This window comes from Sarcophilus harrisii, chromosome 3, assembly GCF_902635505.1.
Source record: "Sarcophilus harrisii chromosome 3, mSarHar1.11, whole genome shotgun sequence".
NCBI classification, from domain to species: Eukaryota; Metazoa; Chordata; class Mammalia; order Dasyuromorphia; family Dasyuridae; genus Sarcophilus; species Sarcophilus harrisii.
In genome coordinates, this window is record NC_045428.1 from 112,009,693 (window position 1) to 112,032,866 (window position 23,174).

A 23,174-nucleotide genomic window follows, 5' to 3' on the forward strand; every position below is an offset into this window, starting at 1 on the left:
GGTTTCCTAGAGATACTCTTGCTATATTGACAAACTGCACTAAATGTTAAATTATTCAGAGAAACTTAAAAGCTTTAATGAAGTAAATGTGTAAAAGCAAGGCTTCTTTCTCGTGTCTGTGATTAGAGTGCTTTGCTTTTGAACAAAACAGAAAATTACTTTCAGTCCATTTGCAGACAACCAATACACTTCTGCTGATGGAAAAGTGGTAACAGATTAAACATGAAAAGAGCAACCCATCTGGTATAAAGCTCCAGTGTCTAAGAAGTCTGTAAAATGATTAGAAAAGGGAAATATATTATGCACTCATTTTTAAGCACGGTGTATCAGATGTCATTGGTGTAAATAGTTGCGTGTGCATGTGTACATGTGTTATATAAGCCTATCCTTTTTTTTTCCATGGCTAGTCACTTCTCTTTGAAATAACTTTTCATTTACATTGTATGCATCTTACATTTCCCTAGTTGTATGCATATTCTTTTCTTAAATAAAATATGTTCATTATAAGGGAAGGAACCAAGGTTTGTCCTTCTTTTAATAACTACAGCTTAGTACATTGCTTGGCACATTATAAACAATTAATAAATGCTTGCTGACTGTTGACTGATAATCTATTCTTGGCCTTCTTTATTCGAAATAATTCTTAATGTAAAGTGGAGTCCAATAAAGAACATGAATTTATCACGTGCAGATTGGAATGGGAGGTGACTCTTGATTTCTCCAGACTATTGAATTAATTTGGAATAATTTAGATTCCAAAAGGAGCATTTCATTTTTAGGGTATGGTGTGTTTGTGTGGAGGGGGGGGAAGAGGAGGGATTCTCCTTTATGTCCTTGGAGGGTCTGTTGATATTCTCTTCAGAGATTGAAGAAAATTGGGGTGATATGTATAACTCATAAAAATAAATATATTTGGATCTATATATATGAATTATTCTGCATAGTCATATAGAACTCTATAATTGATTGTTCAATATGCTGAGTGCTCTCAACATTCTAAGTTAGCTTGTTCATATTTCAAATGTTTAAAACTTGAACTGATTCATAAACCCTCTATGCTGCACAGAACTTCTTGGGATGAGTATTAGCTCTAAGATAAATTTACCCTGACTCTCATATATTAGAATTAATTATTTTTTCCTGAGAGACACACTATGAAGGACTTCCCTAAAAGTATACGATAAGAGGAGAATTGAAAACATCTTTAGCATGAAAATTTTGTGAGATATGTCCATTTTAATGAAGAATCACTTCAGTAATAAAGATATCAAGTTGCCTGTGATGATGGAAAAAAGTCAGTGGTGAAGGAGTTGTGAAAAATTTTAGTTCCCCTAAACCTCCAATCAGGAAGTTATAGTGATATAAACAAAAACCAGAGCTATAATTAACTTCTCAGTCTAGCTATAGGATTTTATTCAAGAAGTAGAGGACAAATCAAGGAGATATTTTATACTTCATCTGATTGTTACTATCAGGAAGAAATTGGTTACTAGGATGGAGATAATAAAAAATCTAAATTTTGTTATGGAGGAAGGGAAAACTAGGAATATTATACCTTACTTTTAGGATTATAGATCTCAAGGTTACAGGAGAATATTAGGTAGGATCTTCTGAACTAAAATAATACATAGTAATAAAACAATGCAAGAGAGGGCAAATGTTCAATAATGAAACGATGGAACATTTAGAGATAAATAACAAAAAAAAATTGCCTGAAACAATCAATATGAATGCACAAGGAACCCCCAATAAACTTAGAGGGGAAAAGTATCCTGAAGAGGTAAGGAGGATAAGAAAATAGAAGGTCTTGTGACAGCAACAGAAATTCTAAAACTTGGAACAAATAAAACTTATCAAGAAAGAGAAACATTAATTTTAAAAAAAATTGTAGCTTTATTGGAAAGGAAAAAGTTTGACTGAATAAAGGCTAGAATACATTTTAGGGTGAATCAGGATGGCAAAACTTCACAACAAAGAAAAAGCAGAGACACTCAATTCTTATTCTGCTTCTCTTTTCTCTACAGAGGAGAATTTGTACTGGAAATGGGAAGACAAAATTGAGTAATGCAATATTGATTTCCAGGTAAAGAGTGACTATGGAGCATCTCTTTGCCCTCACTGAATTCTAGTCTCCTGGCTCAGTTGAATTACTTCCATAGGTACTGAAATGTTTAGCTGATACATATCATTTCTGAGTCTCTATTAGTGACATCAGAAAAATAGTGGAAAACAGAAAGCTTTCTATAACACTAAAAACGTTAAAATATTCCTCTTTTTTTTCCCAAAAAAGAGAAGACAGCTGAGAAACTGTATCCCAGTGAGTCTAACTCTGATCATTGGAGGGACTGTGCAGCAGGTCATTAAAGAAGTGATTCATAACCATGTAGCCCAGGAATTAATGATTTCAGAGTCTATGTGATATACCAAGAAGAAATAATGCCAGTTTAACCTTATTTGTTTTTTGAACAAGTTTATAAAGCAAGGTCAAGGTAATAGTACATAGGCATTGTTTACCAACATTTTAGTAAAGCATTATAAGAATATCTCATGCATTCCTTATGTAAAACATGGAGAAATGTGAATTTTACAAGAATATTAATAAATGGCTTCTGAGCTGGTTATATGGCCAAATTCCAAGCTATTGGAATATATATATATATATATATATATATATATATATATATATTCCAACATATATAGCTATTTATATAGCTATTATATAGAATATATAGATAGAAATAGAAATATATAGAGAAATATAGAATATATATATAGAAATAGAAAATATAGCTATTAATAGTTCAATGTCCATTTTGCAGGGGGAAGGGCTCAGGAATTTTTGCTTGTCTCCAGACTATTTCTTAATTTTATGAATAGTTGGAATAAAGATATAGATAATGCTCATTAAATTGTAGATGACACAATTCTAGAAGAAATATCTTAAATATTTCATGACAGAATGAGGATCAAACAACATATTGAAAATCTATTAGGTCACATTTATTGAAAATAAATGCACTATATATAAATGCAAAGTTTTATATTTTGGTTCAAAAATTACAAGAACAAGAATAGGGGAGCCATGATTTAACAGTAGTTTGGCTAAAAATAATATCAATTCTAGTCACCTACAAGCTCAGTATGAATCAAGACTAAGGTGTGTTAATCAAAAAGCTAATGTGATCTTGAGCTTCATTAAAAGACGCATAGTTTCCAGCAATAAAGAGGTGATTGTTTCTCTCTGGATTGTTCACCTGGACAGATCACATTTATAGCCACAAGTTTAAGTCTGATGTCATGAAATATTCAAAACTTTCCAGAGATGGAATGGATTTTTGGGGGAGTTGGTAGGTTCTTTCTTATTGGAAATATTCAAACAGAGATTTCAGGAATACAAACCAGGTTATTATAGTTGTTAATCCTTATGGCTATAATTGGACTGAGGTGAGATAAATAGATGACTCAATAGGAAGAACACTGGATGGGGGGTCGAACAGGGAGAAGAAGATAAATAACAAAGTCATAGGTCTGATTTAATGTCTTATAATCAGGCTTGTGATCCTAGGTTCAACTTCTAGCTATCACAGGTTTCTAGTTGTAAAATTGGGATAATTATAACACTTTTTACAATTTTTTGCAATTCTTATGAATATAAGATATAGAAGCAGATATTTATATATCCTTACTACTAAGTGTTAGATACCATGTTAAGCAGTATGGGTACAAATACAAGCAAATAAGTTATCTCCACCCTCAAAGAGATTGCATTCCAATATGAGGAAGATACACACATACACACACATAAGTATGTATACAAAAAAATATATATATGTGTGTGTATGTGTATGTGTGTGTACATACAGACCCACACAAATATACATGCATATATGCATATATAGCAGGTAAAGAAAAAGAAAAAAAATATGTACACTCAGTCCAGGTATGAGTTAGGTAAAATATTACTGAAATCTTTCAACATTGAGGATCGTAGGGAGATCCTCATCTAGAGTGCAGTCTCATGTTGAAGATTACTCGGAGAGTTCAACGTATTAGTTAAAGAAAAAATAGGCATAATTGAGCCTGATCTATTATGCTTTTTATTATTGTGACTAAAGCTAAAATTTCATGATTCTATAAAAATCAAGAAATTCAGAAAATTTACACAAGATAAAGATTTATTAATGAGTTTAAATTACTCTTTCCTTGGAAAAACAATTATTTTTCTAAATATGATAAAAATTATTTTTCATAAAAATCAAATCAATCCTCACTTTTCTTGTCAACCTAAGTAAATATCCCCATTACTGCATCATTTTCCCTAAATGAAGCATATAGTACATATTTTTACTTAAAAAAGTAACAATCTTCACCCATATCTGCAAGAAATCCATGGTACAAACTAATAATAGAAAGAAGTGGGGGTAAGAATATTCCTGGTCTCTTTCTCTCTTGGTTCTCATTATGGCTAAACCATCCTAGTCAGATATTTACAAACTTTTATTGTCTGATGCCTCATTTTTCCTTAAGAGTAGAAACCATCATTAAATAATTCAGCAGAAAGAATACTGAAACCTCATAAAAACCCATCTGCCTGCTTCTAGACAAACTATATTAAAGCTCTCAAAAAATTGTCTATCTAACTGTTAAAAATATCTAGCAAAAATTACTTAACTTCCCTTATAGATATTGCCTAAACTAACTTCTTTCTTGTACAGTTTATTTCCTAAGAACTTCTAAAAGGAAATGGAGTAGAGTCACAATCACTCATTGTTCTTTTATATAATATAGCAATTTTAATTCAGTTATAAATATCTATGCATATTTATATGTGGTCAGTCCTTTGCCTCCTATAGACTCTACTCTCCTGCAGAACAAAGTCATTTTCATCTTTGTCTTTTTATCCCCATAACTTAGCATGAAGCCTGGAAAAGAGGCACTGCTTAGAAAGTTTTTGTGAATTTATTTAATTTTTAATTTGATTTTTGAGTACCAAATCAGACAATTCAAATCAGAAAAACCACATGACAATATTCCTTCCTCCCCACTACCTTTAAAAGAACTTGCATTTATATCTGTTTTAAAGTTTGTAAAGCACTTTATAAACATTATCCTATTTATTCCTCACAACTATGGGAGATAGTTGTTTCCCTATTTCACACATGAAGTAACTGAGGCAAAAAGTGATTGAGACTTGCATGATCACTTCATTGTTCTTGATAAAATTAAATAATATTTGGTAATTAAAATTTTAACTATATAACAAAATATTTAATTTTATGATTGTATTTATAAATCATGAAATTACTAAAGAATGAATAAAAAGCCTGATATCCAGGCCTTCCTAAACTGAACATCACTGTCCTGGAAGCAATTCTGTCTTATTTTAAACTCAGCACCTTTGTAAGAAAGCAGGAAACTTAGACCAAGTATTAGAAAACAGATGGGCTGTTGAACAAAAAATAATCATAACTATTTTCATCAGCTTAACAATTCTATCAGCAAAGACCAGATTTTTCAGTTGACAGGAAATGTCTTGCTTGGCAGATTTTGTCAGGAATGGGATCAGAATGGGATGCGTCCTGGAACTAAAGCCACTGAGACTTCCATCAGCAAGACAATATGGAAGGAAAAAAAAATAATCCTAACAGCGTGATAAAGTCCACTTGAGGGAGATATCCATATGATCCTACCCAGTACACTTAGACTTTTAAACTTTTATCTATTTGTTTATTTCAGCATTTCTATATCCAGGATTGAAAGGCCCATGCCAAGTTTTAAATAACTGGCAACTCAGCTTGCCATATAATTATAAGAGCACATAGCAATCTATGTAAACATTTTATGAACAACTTAAAATACACAAGGGAGCAAAGCTGTTCAATTTCTTTGATACTTATGTGTCTCCTGCACTCCAACCTAACCAAGTGCCAACAAGCCACAGGTGCAAAAAGAATGAGCAGGTGAACAAAATAAAATGCTGTTGTGAAGGGTATGAATATGTTTCTTGTTTCTCCATAATGTATATTCATCTTAGGATACATTAGCACATCTGTTATATATTTTTCAGAGATGTCATTTTATAACAGAAAGCTTCATTTAGTCAAGATTACTCCTTTATTCCCTTCTCAATTAAATGAGACTGAGATGGGCTAGAATAGTCTTTAGATAAGACCTTCCTTTAGCTATACTTCATTATAAGAAGATGACAACAGGTTCCCAAGGGGTAAGCTATCAGAATATGGACTCTGGTTGGACACACAAAATCAGAAAGGTTTTCAGTACACAACTAATTAGGAAAATGACTCAAATGCCATCTGAGAATCATTCTGCTAAGGTTTATCATGAATGGCTTGACCACAAAGTGAAAATGTGGTTTTGATTTGTATGTTTTTCCTCTGAAAATCTTGAATTCTTTATTAAGGCAAGTTGTGTTTGCAATCTCTGTCAATTGCAGGTACGTTGTCAATATAATTTAAATAAGATTTGCAGTTTTAATGCATAGGTCAAGGAGGCAGAATACTGACATTGTAGGAGTAAGGAGTCAAGAGTAATCTAGGAAAAATACTCAACAGGACAGTAAGGAACAATGAAAACAGGTTGGGTGAATTGGCATCTTGGCAGAAGAAACCCCCAATGTCTTATGAATGGTTATTGGCTCTTATTTGAGACTGTAGGAATACCTTCTGGGAGAAGGAAGAAAGAACCTGGACCTGCTGGGTAGGTCAAAGTTCAGGGACTAGATACTGATTCATGATTTGGGGAAATGAGGGGAATTGGTAATTAGCTGATATTCAAATGCCCTACATGCATTCAGGAAAAATGGTTTAGGGGCATAACTAAAGGCCTTCCTTCAATTGAGTGGCTCAGGGGATTTGAATTTTCATGGAAGTTTCTTTGCTTGGTGAAAGATGGAGAAATACCTACACCAGTGAATGAACAGATTCTTGATGTATTAAAATAAAATAGCATTTTCCACAAATTAAAAAAAGTGTTGAAATTGACAAAATATAACAATAGGAAACTTAAGCACTAATAGCAGAATTTACAGATCTGTCTCTCAAAGATATAGGGAAACTAGGTACTGGATGTAGCAAAGTGGTCAAAACATCCCAATGCAGAGTTTTGATTGAATAAAACTTATTTCAAAATTGGTTTAAACATACTTATTTTATTATTTCCAGTTCAAGTAATACTTTTAAAAGTTATATTAATTGACAAGTAGCATATCCCTATTTATAAGTCTGACAATTCTCCAAAAGTTTATGTGATCTGTGAGCATATACTATCATTGGATGAGAATAGTCATATCCAGTAAAAGAGAAAAAAATAACTTGGATAAATAAGTTCAATTTAATTCAGAGTACCTATTAAGTCCTTATGATTCTTCAAGGTAGCAAATACAGTGTAGTATATTAAAGGTAAGGAATTATGGAGTAGAGAAAAGAATGCTACCTTGGGAATCAGAAGACATATAATAACTCGTTCTGGGACTTACTAAACCCATTAACTTAAGCCCTCTGGGTCTTAATTTCCTCACCTGCAAAGAGAAGTTGTTGGAATTAAAGAGTGATACATTCTTTTAGCTATGAATGTATTCATTTGAAGGGTAAATTCATGCTTTGAACAAAGCTTGCCATCTTGCTTGGGAGGAGAGACAATAAAATGTAAGTATTTAGAGAACAATACAAGAAAACTTTGTTACTCAAATGTATCATTCAAAAAAGTGCAATGAGAGGTAAGAAACAGAAAAATTCTAGGTCCTCGAACAGTATGGATTTTGATGTACATAATCTGGCCATGACAGGTTTTCATAGCCTCACAGGTTTCAATCTTGTTTTGATCAAATAGGTGCTCAAGATGGATGAAATGTTAGTTATAGAGGTTAAGATTATTAGGGATAGAAACAAATTGCCTTTTTGTTTTAAGTGACAATGTTATATGTCCTCTTCTTCAGTCATCCTATCATGTCTGAATTTTGTGGCTACATATTGGATTCTCTTGGCAAAGATACAGGAAAAGTTTGCCATTCCTTCTTCAGTAAAGTTAACTAACTTAAGAGTCACACAGCTAGTAAATGTATAAGGTCTGATTTGAATTCATTTCTTCTTTACTCCTCTTTGCTGTTCCCCATAAATGACAATGTTTCTCCAGCCACTTAACCTTTGTAAAGAGTTTTTTCTACAGCTGGAAAGCATGTATTTTCTCTTCATTTCTGCTACTTAGGGCTCTAAAAGCTTATCTAACTTGCCATTTCCTTCAAATTCCTGATTCCCCTAGTTTTTGTTGTTACACTAATCAATTTGCGTTATTTTGTATCTACTCTTATGTTTTTAATTACTATTTTTAAACCTGCAAATATTACATACTTCTAGAAGAATGTCAGCTCTTTATAGACAGGGAATGTCTCACTTTGTTATTTGAATCTCTGGAGCCTAAGTTAACTGGCACATAATATTCAGGTTATAAAGGTCAACAGGCTAATATGATAATTATTCTTAATAATCAATGTGAAGTACAAGAATCAGGGTTTTAAATGATTCAGATTTATCATTGCAGGTACAATAACAAAATTGTATATTTATCCTTCCATATCACAGGGATTACAGGTCTGATCTTGGAAAATCCATATAAAATTTTTTGATCCTCCCTTAGTACCAGAGAAGAAGTCTAATTTTATTTTCTTTTTTTATTTAATGGAGGGTTTACAGTACCTTATTGTAAAATCTGGGTTAAGAATTTTGTCACATGTTCTGTGTTGTCTGCTGACCTACACATGTCTTCTGCCTCTTCTGAAAAACTCTCCCCAAATTCCCATTTTAACTTTTTATGCCTACTCGTGTTATGTTGAAGCTGCAATAAAATCCTGATATAAAAAGGATAACTATACATCTATTTTTCAAGAACCAGCCTAGCTAATTTCAGAGCTACATCACCAAATTGGACTATAATCTATATTGTGGAAGGAGTGCTCATACTGATAATTAAATCACCAGGTCTTGCATTATTAAAGAACTATCACACACACACCCCCCCTTACTAAAAACACTTTATAAAAATTGGACTGGATTCCCACTAATATTCCTTCCACATATTACCAAATAGAGATGAGCAGCTATGTGGCTCAGTGGATAGAGCACTGGATTTTTTGGAGAACCAAGTTAAAAGCTAGCCTCCAACACTGGTTGCATGATCTTAGACAATAATTGTCTCTGTGAAAAGGGGATAATAATAGCAGCTACCTTCTAGATTTGTTGTGGGGATCAAATGACTTCATGACTACAAAATTCAAAGCATAGTACCCGGCACAAAGTAAGTACTATATAAATATTAGCAATTATTAAGTCTTCCATATCATAACAGGAAATATTCTTGCAAGGACCTCACAGTATGAGACTTTGGCAAATTAAGTAGTAAAATAGTTAGGGAGCTGAATTGGGAGTCAAGAAGATGAATTTAAATCCTGATTCAGATAAGAACAAGGTGATCTTGAGCAAGTCACTTAATCTCCACTTATCTCAGATTCCCCATCTAAAAAATGATGCTAACAGTATCATATACCTCACATCGGTAATCAACATAAAATAAGATAATATGTATGAATAATATTTCAAATCTTAATTTGGCATATATTAGATTATTATATTGTATTATGATATAGTATATTACGTTATGTTATTGAATGGTATGGTATGGTATATCATGTTATGTTATATTATATTATATTATATCATATGCTTCAAGGGTAATAGATGAAAGTATGACATTTATGGGTAGCTGGATAGCTTGATAGATAGAGTGCCGGGCCCAGAGTAAGGAAAATTCATCTTCCCGAGTTCAAATATGCCTTAAGACGCTTATTAATTGTGTGATTCTAGATATGTCACTGAAACCTATTTGTCTCAGGTTTCTCATCTGTAAAATGAGTGGAAAATAAAACCGTTGCCAAGAAAACCCTAAATGGAAGCATGAAGACTTACAACTGAAGAGACTGAACTATGACAACAAAATTACATTTAAAAAATACATTCAATTTTACTGAAAGAGAAGTGACAGCCCTATCATATATAAACTCTATATTGGTCAGGATACACTTGAAATGTTGTTTTCAATTTTAGGTAGCATATTCTAAGTGGAATATTAGTTAATAAGCTAGAACTCATCCAGAGGAGGTAATGAAATTTGAAAGGGTGGTATGAATGTTTAACATGGAGAAGAAAAAACTTAAAGGAGAAATTTAAATACTTGAAAATATCTGAATAGCTATACTTTATATGGATAGAAAATTGTAGTTATTTAACATAGGAACAGAATTAGAAAAAATAGGTAGAAGGTAGAAAAAAGCAAATTATATTTTACTTTCCAGAAATTATTGCTCCCCACCAACAGGATATGTTCACTCAAAGAATTTATTGACCCTATTAAAGCAGATTGTACTACCACTGATATTCATAGCACTTTAATATTTACAAAGTAATTTTTCTATTCTTGCATATATGAGCCATACATATATAGTCTGTGTAAACTTTAAAATGTTACATAAATGTTTTGTTACTATTATTTTTTTACTGAGGGAGAGCTAAGTTAGTGTAGTAGATAGGGAATTGGCTTCAAATCTTGAACCCAAAGTGAGACTCATATCTTGCCAAGAGAACATACAGCATGTGTTACCCTAACCAAGTTACTTAAGGTTTCTAGGCAACTCATCAAGATTATAAAGTGTAGTAAGTATGTCAGCCTACATTGGTACAGGGAATTTCCTCACCCAGGATTTCCTTCACCAACAAAATTAAAAATCTAATTCCTATCACTTCACTACTAACTCATTTTACTCTCTGTATTATTCCACCTGCCTACCAGCTACTTTGATCACCAGAGATTGATTCCGACCTGAGGCCTGCTCATTGACTGGGGAGTCCCTACAAGTTACTGTTACTTGAGGCCTGCTCATTGACTGGGGAGTCCCTACAAGTTACTGTTATTTCCTTAGAATTCCCAGACATGTTGTTTATTTTATCCCCAATTTAATTTATTCTATGGACTGTTCTACACTCTGTTGAGTTAATAGCATTCTCCCTTTCCTTATCCTCTCCATTTTTAGTTTTGCTTTATGACTTGTCTTCTACTAAGCTCATTAAGAATAGGAACCACTTATTTTTTTGGTAATTGCTGGCACATAAAAAGCACAATCCATCCTTCTATCTAATTATCTATTTCTCATTTTTATTTATTTAGTAAGGCCAATGCACCAAACAAAATCCTTCTTATCTTACCTGACTACTTTCCCACCAGTGTTCTCCCTGCTTCTCAAAATGAGGCAACTAGGACTGAAAGCCACCTCTGGGACCTACTAGCTTTATGTCAATTGTTAATTTAGCTCCTCATTACCTCCAGGCATTTCTCTTAAGACTAGAAATTATAAAGAAATTGGGAATCTACATTGGTAGAGAAAGTTACTTAGCAAGAACTTCCTATTAGGATAAAATCACAGGCCCAGTTGAAGCACAAAATATTTAATAGTTTGAGAATTGAACTAGATGATCTTTTAAGTTACTTCTTGACTCTAAGATTTTTATGATTCAATCATTCCAGTAAATAAGAAGCAAAAATTTTATGTAATGTCAGTAAAATAGTGTCACTATTTTAATTTAAAGGACAACCAATAGAAATGATAAAATCAGTGAATAATGGGGTGTACAATGATAGTTGTCACCATTCCCCCTTTCTTCTGTCTAGTATAAAGCTCAATCAGAAAGCTCTGGTGCTACATAGGTTATTAAGCAGAGTGATAGTATCTCTTCATTTTCTATGTTATAAAGCTGCCTTTCTCCAGAACTGACAAAGAGAAACCAGCAATGTTGAGGTTTCTTGATTCCCTATGATTTGTGGAGTGCCTGACTGAAGAGTAGACATTTGAACAAACTAGCTTTCCTATATCATTTAGTATGGTGATATGTTTGTATTCACATAAAAGTGCATTCCCTCCTGGGCTCCTGCTTTTCTTCAATTTTAAGAGATAATGTGGTATAACAAGAATAGCAGTGAACTAGAAATTAGAAAACCTGGAATCCTGGGATTTTTTTTCCTGCATCCACCACTTATTAATCATGTGACTTTGGAAAAGTCATGGACTCATTTTCCTCATCTCTAAAATTGGATGTCTGTATATGTTTGTGGGTGGAAGGAGTTGGAGAAGAGAAGAGAACCATCGAATTTGTTGATCTCTATGCTTCCTTATACTTCTAGAGATTTAGAAAGTAGGGGAACAATTTTGGTGTCTTAACAAATAGACATAAAAGAGTTAAATGAGATTATTAAGGAGTTTGAAAGTTAGTTTTACCAATGTATCTTTAAACAATTAACATTATCTTTTTCTCATATGATTTAATGTAATGCAATAGTCATGATATTGTCCGAAAACAGAGAATTTTTTCCTCAGGAAAGATTTAGCAATCTTCCTATGAGGGGGGGAAAAACTCAGACTTTCAAAACAAAGCGAAAAAATGAAAACAAAGATGGAAACATTTTCCAAATTGTCAGTATACATGAAAATATTATCCATGTGTAGGTATGTGCCTATATATGTTTATGTTATCCTTTTGAAATATTTTTAACAGAAGGTACCCAGCATGTGCAATATGTTACTATAAAGTAGATATTTGAAATAGATTTGAAATAGATCACTTCTAAGGTATGAAGTGATAACTTTCTCCATTTCGATTCTCCGAAAGTGATTTTAATTTTGAAATTTAAATAATTAGTTTTCCTCCTCAGCCCAATATATTTTTTATGTTCTTGGAAATTTGAGTGTTTTGATTTTTGTTGGGAGAGAACCAAATTTGAGGGCAGAGATATTCTACTTTTAATGAAAATGTTCTTATTTTAATCTAGTAGCTCCCTGAAAATTCTTTCTTATTGTGAATTATCTGCCACAATGTCTGGCTTCAGACTAACAAAAATCTTTTAGGCTCAGTGAATGATTTCCAAGCTCAGAGATCATATGGTTCATCTCATTTCTCTTTATCTACTTGAAAAACTCTTATCAAAAATCAATATGGATTAGGTTGTGTCTACAAGAAGTTAAAAGATTGAGTCAAGATCAAAAATCTGATCACCCTGTCCAATACAAACAAGGTCATTCTCATCATATTGAGAACTTCCCAAAGTCCAAAATACAATTTCTGCTTCCAAGGGAATTCTTACTCCTAGAGGAACAACTCTGACTATGGCAGGCTGAAACAATTGAAAGAGAAATTTGCGTGCTGATAAGATCTGTTGGTGATCACAGATTTGTAATTAGAAGGAACTTAGAAATCAAGTAACCCAAATGTCTCATTTTACAATGATGACATTGAGAACCAGCCAGGTTAAGTGTCTTATTCAAAGTCACTTATCCAGACTTGGATTTTGTCACATCTCTGACTCCAATTCAATAACTTTTCCATTTCAACATGCTGATGGCGTATAGACATAACCTAAATTAACTGGTTAAAAGGATGATGATTTGAGAATTCCACTCTTTGTTGAGCAACCTATGGCAAAAGGTAACCTATAGGTAAAAACAGGATTTTTTCAGGATTAATGGGCAGTTGAGCTACTTCTCTGTTAGGAACAATCCTATAAAATTTTGCTGAAGATAAGCAGTCAGACTTTGAAATGCTCTCATTTATTGCCTTTATAGGCTGAATTACTACATTACTCACTTGAAATTGACTGTATAGTAAGTATTTTAATGGTCTTCATTAGGTAAAACTATTTGCAAAGATTTTTTCATTACAATAGTAAAGTTGCAATTTTAAAATGCTTTCAAAGGAAAATATTAGAAATTATAATTGTGATAATTATGACATATATAGAAAGGCAAGTACAGCATAGAGTGACACAAAAATTAAGTAGATACATTGATTCTAAATGAAGCCACATACTTCACTTTTCTGGGTCACAGTTGGTCACTTCTGTTGTTGTTGCATTGAGGGAATATTAAGTTTGATCATATATAGGTGATGTTTTATCTAATGACTAAAGTAATCAGAAGCATAGTTATTTTACTCTTATAAAATAATCAGATTATACCATTTACCTTTTGGCCATCAACTGTTTAACTACTGATATATAAATCACTTATCAGTTATATTTTAAAGTGCACTATATAAAAGTTTGTTTTACTTAAGTAGAAACAATTATCTATATAGAGAGAATGTCTTGGACTTCCATTTTCAAAAAGCTCTATACAATACACTACAAAAGGATGTGAGTTCAAATACTGATTCTGTCATTCACTTCCTGAGTGACCCCTGTGGAATTCATATTGTATAATAAAAGGATCTAAAAGGTTCTTTTCCAAGCTTTACTATATGAGATTCCTTTTCAATTATTTTCTGCAATAACCCATTCATTGAGGAACAATTGTTAATGAATCTACTATTCTTTAGCTTCCATGCAGAAATTGTACAAGTAAAATGGAGACATTCTTAACAAACATTGAACAAGTTGCCAGATAAATCACAAAACAGAGGATAATTCTAATAAAAATGCTTAATTATCTGCACACACAACTATTATGGACATAGAAGGATTGAGGCGTGTGCTTTGTCCCACTAGGAACAGTGTGTAGTTCTCATGATTTATTGACAGCTGCTGCAGATGGTTCTTTATTTTCTACTCATCCCGACCCTGGTCAAACAATACAACCCTCCTGCTTTTTTCAATATTTTCCTAATATCTCAGCTCATTTAATTCTATTGATCCACTGAAGAGTATAATGGCACGGAAACTGGAATTAATAGCACCTCCCTTTCCCCATGCTAAGAGCTTTCCTATTGAGTCTGTGGACCATCACACGAAATCATAAAAGTAGACAAAAAAAAAGTCGGGTGACCTTTATCAGCTACTATTCCTCTGAAAAATCCAGCAAACCCCAGAACATCATTTTCAATTTTATGGCACTGTTTTCTTAAATAATAAGAGAGGGGAGGTGGGAAGAAACAACTGACCCCTGTTCAGCATTTACTTAAGCAGAATTGGCATTAATAGAGTATTCTGTCAAAAATTCAAGCTCAAGAAAATGTATGGCTTTGTCCACAGCAGCAGCTATCTTAGCAGATTGTACTGTCACTGCTTCACACAAAGAGCATTGCAACACCATTAGTGGACATAAATAATGCACAAGCTCTTATGCAGTACTCAGCTAAGTGCATGGAAACCTTGGGCTCCTGTTGTCAGAAATTCAATGGATTAGTACCTAGATTTATTTTAAGTCTGTAAAGCACTTTGTTCTTGACAGCGTTCAAAGTAGAAAGAGTGCTATCCTGAATGTGCATCTTAATACTGTCATTCCTGTCTTGTAAGAGCGGATGATATATGGGCTCCAATACTTCGTTTTAATATTTAAAAGTTTTCTCTATGCCGATGCAAAGAAATATATTAATAGTTATCTACTGTTGCTTTATTGATCTGGAAAAAAAAGAACAAAGGTGATCTGTAAAGTTTCACTGTGAGGCTAGTAAAATGGAGGCTTTCCAATTACACTTTGTAAAACCAAAGATATACAAATTGTTCTCATCGTCATATGTCTTCCTTAGAGAATTGGTGTGCCTCCATGTCAGGCTCTAATATGAATACCATTCACACACATGGCTCCTCTTCCACTTATTACTTAGATTTTAAAATGAATGTTATATTAAAATATCATTTGTTTAACTGATATAATTATATATTTTAATCAAATTACTAATATTTCAAGTTACAAAATTTCTTCCTGTTTCATGTAACATCTTTTCAAATACATAGGCTTTCAATTTTTTCTGTTAGTGGAAAACAAAAAGAATAATTAAAATTTTTTTCCTTTTTTTTTTCTCTCCCCCCCCCTAAAAAATGCTTTTCTATAGCTTTGAAAACTTGGGGGCATGTTTTGCCTGTAGACATGTTGAGAATTAAGCACAATAATCCCACATGCATTGAGAGGATAAGAGACTCTTTTGTGTAGATTAAAACAGTTTTCTATTGATATCAGAGTGGCACTGCAAGAACAGCAATATCTCATGTGAAGGTCAATCTTTCAGAATTCTAGTATGACATAAAATCTTATTTTGAAATAATAACAGTTACCTTTTCTCTCAGTCTGCATGGCCCATGAATTTCCATACAATTCATTAAACTGATAGTCAATGAACTATTCATTATTAAGCCCCAAGATTTCAAAGTCTTAACATGTAAGTCATTAATGAGCATTTAGGGGGGTAAAAAAAGAAGACAAATTCTAGCGATTCAAAAACAGGTATTATACTGCATCTATGGCATGTCACATGATTTGTATTTGCTCATGATGACCTTTTCAATTAAATCTTGATGTATCTGGTAAGTAGAGATGCTTTCTGAGCCTGCTGTAGACATTTTCATTCATTCACAAAGTGCATTTTCCACTGCAGACAGACTCACTATATATTTATGTTCCATTATTCCAGGGGACAATCTATAAAACCTCCCCTGGAGATGCTGGTTATTTGTACATAAAGAGAAGGTGATGAAAAGTGGGTTTAGTACAGAATTCCAGGTCATATTGAATATATTCTCACATATAAAGATCTTGTTCTTGGGAATGAAATTGACTTAAAGGCTTTTTAGCTTTGAGGATCTAAAATCTCTTACCTAGTGATAAATTCTCGGACCCCAAATGCAAGCTCGCCGGAGCTTTAAATGTGGCTACAAGTTCAAAGCCGGGTAATTTACATGCAATGATCAATAGGTGGCGCTTTTCCCCTTTCTGACAGACTTTATCATGTACTACTAGTGCACACAGTGATATTAAGTAGTTTTGAATATTTAACATTACTTACAAAAATACATAAAATTTCAAGTAGTTTACAATCAATTTTCTTTCTATGGCTCTGGAATGTTTTAGGAATATTGTTGTTGTACCTTTCTCTTGGATACATCATTAATACTTTGATCGCAAACTTTAAAAAATTAAATCAATTATTTTCTCAGAACAATTATAAAACAGACAAATATAATTTTTATTTTTTAGCCTTAAAAATTATTGACTGATACAAAGTTTTCCAAAAAATCACTTCTGAGCCAGACTCTATACTTGTGAACTAACACTATTTGCAAAATGAACATACTGCTATGTAAACATAAAAATGAATTCTAAGAATATATAGCTCTCTAGAATAATTTTGTCAGGGTGTCTTGAAGCACAGAGCCTACCAAATTAAAAAAATAAATAAACTGTCTCGTATTCCCACAGATTATTTCTAACTATCTTACTATATTAGGAATTCACAGCAAAGGGAGTCTGTATTCTATTAAAAATATAAAATGTAAAATTTGGGGCCATAGAAATTCTGTTATGTGGTTCTCAGAAAGATTTCATATTTAAAAGTTTTAACTGATTCAGATACACAGAACCTTAAATTTTAATTAATTTTTACTGATTATAAGGTATAAAAATTGGGCACAGTTTCATAACAAATATAGATGACAGATTAATACGAATATTATTCCCCATACAGTTTTCCATCATTTTTCCTCCTTAAAATGAGAATTTATAAAGTGGGATTATATGTTTGTGAGTCCATATACATACTTAAATAACTATGTATGTATCTTTTTTAAACTTTCATTATAGAAATGAAAAATTCATTTCTCATAACTTAATTAATAACAGAAGATATTTCACTTGTTTAAGGGAAGAATAATAATGTTTATATGATTCCAGTTACTGTATTTACATTTTGCAATAAATATAATATCATGATATCAGGCAAAAATTAGGGTCCTTGCTTTAAAAAAATCTTGTCAAACAATCACTAAAAATTGTTAGTTCTCAGTTCCAGTTTTAAAAAATTAGTTGTATTATTTCTCATCTTTTTTCTCATGTTCCTTTTTTTTCTTCATTCTTTTTCTGATTTCTTCCTTCATGAACACAAATATATATTTCATTTATTCAGATATGTATTTTTCCTCCCAAAATGGATTTTGATGTCTATATGAGTATTTATAAGAATTTAGAAAGAAGTATCATAAGATTTTCTATTTAGTTTGAGACTTTTCTTATTTCTAAATACCTAATCTTATTTTAAAATAATATGTTTTCTAAAGATAAACTTTTCAGTTGATAAGAGACTTGGCTAGACAGAATAAAATCATGGAAAGAATGGATACTCCATTCAACATGACTTTCCCCTGGAAAGGGAAACACAAGATACCTGTGTGGATCTTGATGTATCACTGATTCCTAATGTCTCCTGTGGTGGAATACTTAAGGTGCTTTGCAAATTCTAAAGTGCTAAATAAAAGTTAGCTGTCACCACTTCCACTGCCACTGTCACCATCACTACCATGGAGTGCAAATGGTCAGTGTCATTATCTTTTTTTTTTCAGTAGTTAAGACCAAGTCTTGATAGACAAAGGATAATTCCCATCAGTTACATACTTTACCCCAAAGTAGATTTCTCTGATTTATATTCTGACAAAAGTCAAATTTTTTCAATGAAAAATGGTCTACTTTTCTTTTAATATCCAGTTTCTTTTTGGAGAAGCAAAATTTGCCTTTTTATCTAATAATTAATCATGGATTTATCTAATTTGATTTTTTAATGACTCAGTCCCCATTTCACAAGAGATAAAAAACAAAACAAAACAAAACATCCCTCTTCTTGTTCCTGCTAAGTTCCATTTGGAGTTGTATGTATCCAATTTTAAGAGCATACTATTTTTTAAGAAAGAATAAAACCAAATAATTAAAGTCATTCAGTTTAAATTGAGTAACTATACTTATTACCTAAACTAAATAGTCACCTCCCTTACAGCCAGAAAATCAAAATTGGAAAAGTTTGAGGCGAAAAAAAAAGATTCCAGTGCTCAGATTTAAATTCTCCACCACCTTCTCCAGGTGTAACCAGGGAAAGGCATGAGTGATTCATGGCTTTATCATGGCTCAGTTAGACACTTGAGGTACTAGCTCATGATCTCTTATTTTGTTTGTTCTGGAGATTTTTGTTGTTGTTTTCTAAGCCTTAGTTCTAATCCCATTTTTGTTCTCCCATTTCTAGAGGCCATGTGCATTCACCAACTCTCCTTGAGCCTGCTCATGAGCAAAGTATGAATCTTTACTCTTAAAGCTTTATTATAAGAGAAAGGGAAGAACAGACTGATTGAGCTGAATATCTACTTCCTCCCTTTCACTGAAGTACCTCCTCTCCTACCTCTCAATTCCAGCCCATGGTCTACAATAATTGTTTTTACCATGTTCGTTGCCCTTTCCACCACTGTAAATTTCAAATTGATTTAAATTGTTTAAGTTCTTAACTTAGCTGTTTTTCTTAGTTTTTTTTTTCCTCAGAAGCTCTTCAGGAAGGTGAAAGTACTAATCATACCTCACTGATAGACTAGTCCTTTTCCAAGGGATCCCCATCACATAAAGAATATGAAATCACAAGTATAGAATCTAAAAGTGGAAAGCACTTCAGCGCTTCATTTATTTCCATTCATATCTGGACAAGAATTTTCAGTTCTGATAAGTGGTGATTTAGCCTGTGCTTGAAAACTTGGAGAACCCAATATTTATAAAGGCAATTCATTCTTTTTTTTTTTTTTTTAAATGAAATTTGATGATACCTGTGTGGATGTTGATGTATCACTGATTCCTAATGTCTCCTGTGGTGGAATACTTAAGGTACTTTGCAAATTCTAAAGAGCTATATAAAAGTTAGCTGTCACCCCTACCTTTTATATTTTTGCTTAAAATTGGACTCGTAATTTTGACCTATTGTTCCTAAAAATGTTAATAATTTCATAATAGCATTATAAGCCCTCTTCTGCCCAATTTACAAAATAAGAAATTTTAAGAAACAAATGTTCAAATGAATCCATGATTTCATTCCTGTGGGCATTTCCTCTAATGATATTGATTATATTTCATCCATGCTTTGAATCAATTATGTCATTCAGATGAATATTTCATTCAATAATATTACTTTCCAAGTTTGGGCATTAGGTGAGATTTTTTACATGTGCATCCATAGGTTTGCCACAGGAGAGCCTTCCTAAATTTCTCTTATTCTCATGATGTGACCAGAGGACTACATGAGCTCCAGTTTCAGAATTAGTTGAACAACTGGATCCAATCATACATCAAAAATAAGCTTGAATGGAAATTATGTATCTATATATTTTTCTATCTATCTACATTCACACACACATATATATACATACATATACACATATACATATATAAGAGATATTTACAAAACATTTAGAAAAGGAAGCAATGATTACAAAGATTTAGCATAGTTCCACCAAAAACTGAAGATGACAAAATAACCTCATTTTTCTAGTTTGACAGACTATATCGATAGATAATGGAAATACCTTAAATCTACTTAACTTTTGGGGAGCACATTTAAGAAAATCTCTCATTATATGACATTAGAAAAGATTCACACATGCACATTAAATAATTGTTTAATTAAATGAGAAGAGTGGTTGAATAACTGGCTCCAAAAAATAAAGGTTCAAAGTAACTTGCAGATCTTCTCTAGTGACCTGAATCTACAGACTTCATGTACTTTGATATTTGTATTAAAGACTTAGATGGTCTTTGATATAAATGTATAAAGACATAGGTGTCATGCACATATATCTATGAATTATACAAATCTAAGTGGAATAGTTAGCAATTTAGTTATTCTTTGTGTAAGTAATGACATGGACATTACCACTGATCATTATGGGACCAAATACAATCAACACAAAATTCAAATATAATTGAAAAATATTTAATAAAATAAACATAAAACATTTTAAAACATTGAGAATATAATTTGTGGTTTCTGAAGGCAAAATGTCATCAATAAAGACTATTTTTCTATTTGAGTTTGACACCAATACCCTTCAGATTTTCTGCTAAATGGGAAAAGTCAAGCTGCATCTTAGTCATACTCTATTTGGACCTGTAGCTACCACACTAAGACTGAGTTGCATCAAGTGAGTTGGAATTTACTAGGAATTCTATGTAAATTCTTGAATTTAAAAAATCCTGTCTCACAAATGTAATATGGTATGGGTAAAAAAAAAGATTTCTTAAAAAAACTGATCTATGAATTTTATTTAACTGAAATATTAACCAACTTATATGGGAAAAGTAATGTGACTTTTTAGTTTTATTAGGATACAGTATCCTAGTTTACAGAGCCAATGGTTCCACCTAATTCTGCCCTTTTCACACTATATCAGAGTATTGTGTTCAGTGCTGAGTACCACATTGTAGAAATAATAGTGATAAGTGATGCATGGAACCAAATTGTATTTATTCTATCTGGGCTCAGAGAGCATAACTAGAAGTTGCAAAAATAAAAGTTGAGGCTGGCTATACAGACAATCTTCCTCATAATGAGAGCTCTCTATATTTGGAATGAGCTGCTTTGGGAGGCAGTGAGTTCTTCCACACAGCAGATACAGAGCCTTGTTGCTACTTGTTGAGTATTTAATATAGGCAACAACTTGTTCATGTATAAATTGGATATAATGGTCTCTGAGATCGTTCAAAATCTGAGATTATATTCTACAATTCTCTTTAATTCTGTGAATTGGACAGAAAGAATGAGCATGCAATCTAATCAATTTTCATTAAAGCACCTAAGGAAAAATCATTCTCAGGATCATAGTTTTACTCCTGGAAAATACTTTAAACTTCAAAGATTTCATTTGATTGCAAGGAACCGGAAGCCTAGAAAAGTTAAATGACTATGTCACTGGTCAGTGTGTGATGAGGTTACATGTATGGTAAGTGGTAAAAGTAAAATTTGTTCCCAGTCTTTGGCTTGAAATTCAGAACTCTTACTAATTATAGAGAGTTGCCTCATATTAACTAAGAATGTCTGGGAATGAGGTTAACATTATTTCATGCTGAAGATGCAGTATGATGAACAGTGATGATAAAGAACAATCAGTAGAATGCAGCTTTGACCAATTTTCCATGTTTCTAGTCTCGTATGGTCAAGAAACATATTGCAACATGTCAGTAAGTGGGGCACTTAGAAAACATTTTTTTTGTGATCAGTGCGTTTAGATAGCTCATTATGCATAGGTTATACCATGTCAAGACTCTTAATCTATTAAGAATATCTTAAGTATTCCACTCTATCATTCCTGCTTCCATAATGTTGCATTGGACTTATATAGATCTTGACATTATTTGATAAACTTACAAAGAAGAAAAATGTATTTTCATCAGATTCAAATTCCCCGCACTCACGATGCCCAAGGAGCACTATAATTCTGATAAACACCAAGTATCAATGGTATTATGCTTAAACAATCTAGGAGACAACAGAAACAGTGATCTGTATAAACCCAACACAACATTAAGGAGACAGCGATGACAAAGTGTAATACTTACAGATGTTGCTAACAGTTTAAGAGTCCTGGCACAGGCTTGCCTATATATAATGAGGCTCCTAAATGCTCTGCTTACTGAACTTGCATCTGAGAAGATAGAACACTTTCCAAACTGTATTTCATTAATCTTTACAGCATCTCTGTGAAGAATTATGAACACCAATCAACAGATTAGGGAATGAAGTCACTGAAAGATTGAATGAATTGCCCACCATCTTGCAGGCAGGTTCAGCATCTCCTTAAAGGGAAAATTTTTTCCCCTGGTATGAACAATGAAAAACCAAACGAATGCGTTAAGCTTTGTAGTGAATCAATATTAACTGTCTTTTTGAGAAAGAAGAGAAAGTTAAGACCACTCTACAAAAAAACTTGATCCATAATATTTAGAAGTCAATTTTTTAGTTAGAAGAGAATTTTAATGCCATGAAACTTAACTGAAAAAAAAAAAAGCAAAAGCAAAAAAGTGGAACATAGTTTCTCTCTCACAGCAACACTAAAGATTCTATATTACCAGTGACCATGAATTTTAATCCTATAATATATTAACCTAATCATGTTATTAAACAACAGATCCAAGTGGTTTTCAATAGCATACTGGTTTTGTTGCATTATTAAAAACTCTTGAAAGGGGCAGGCAGAATCATGGCCATCAATAAATTTCTATTGACCACTCACTGTATGTTAGGGGCTATTCTGAGAGAACATAGAATGTTTTAAACCTCTTTCATGAGTTTAAAAGAGTAGATGTATTTTGTGTGTTCTTAGACAATTCACTC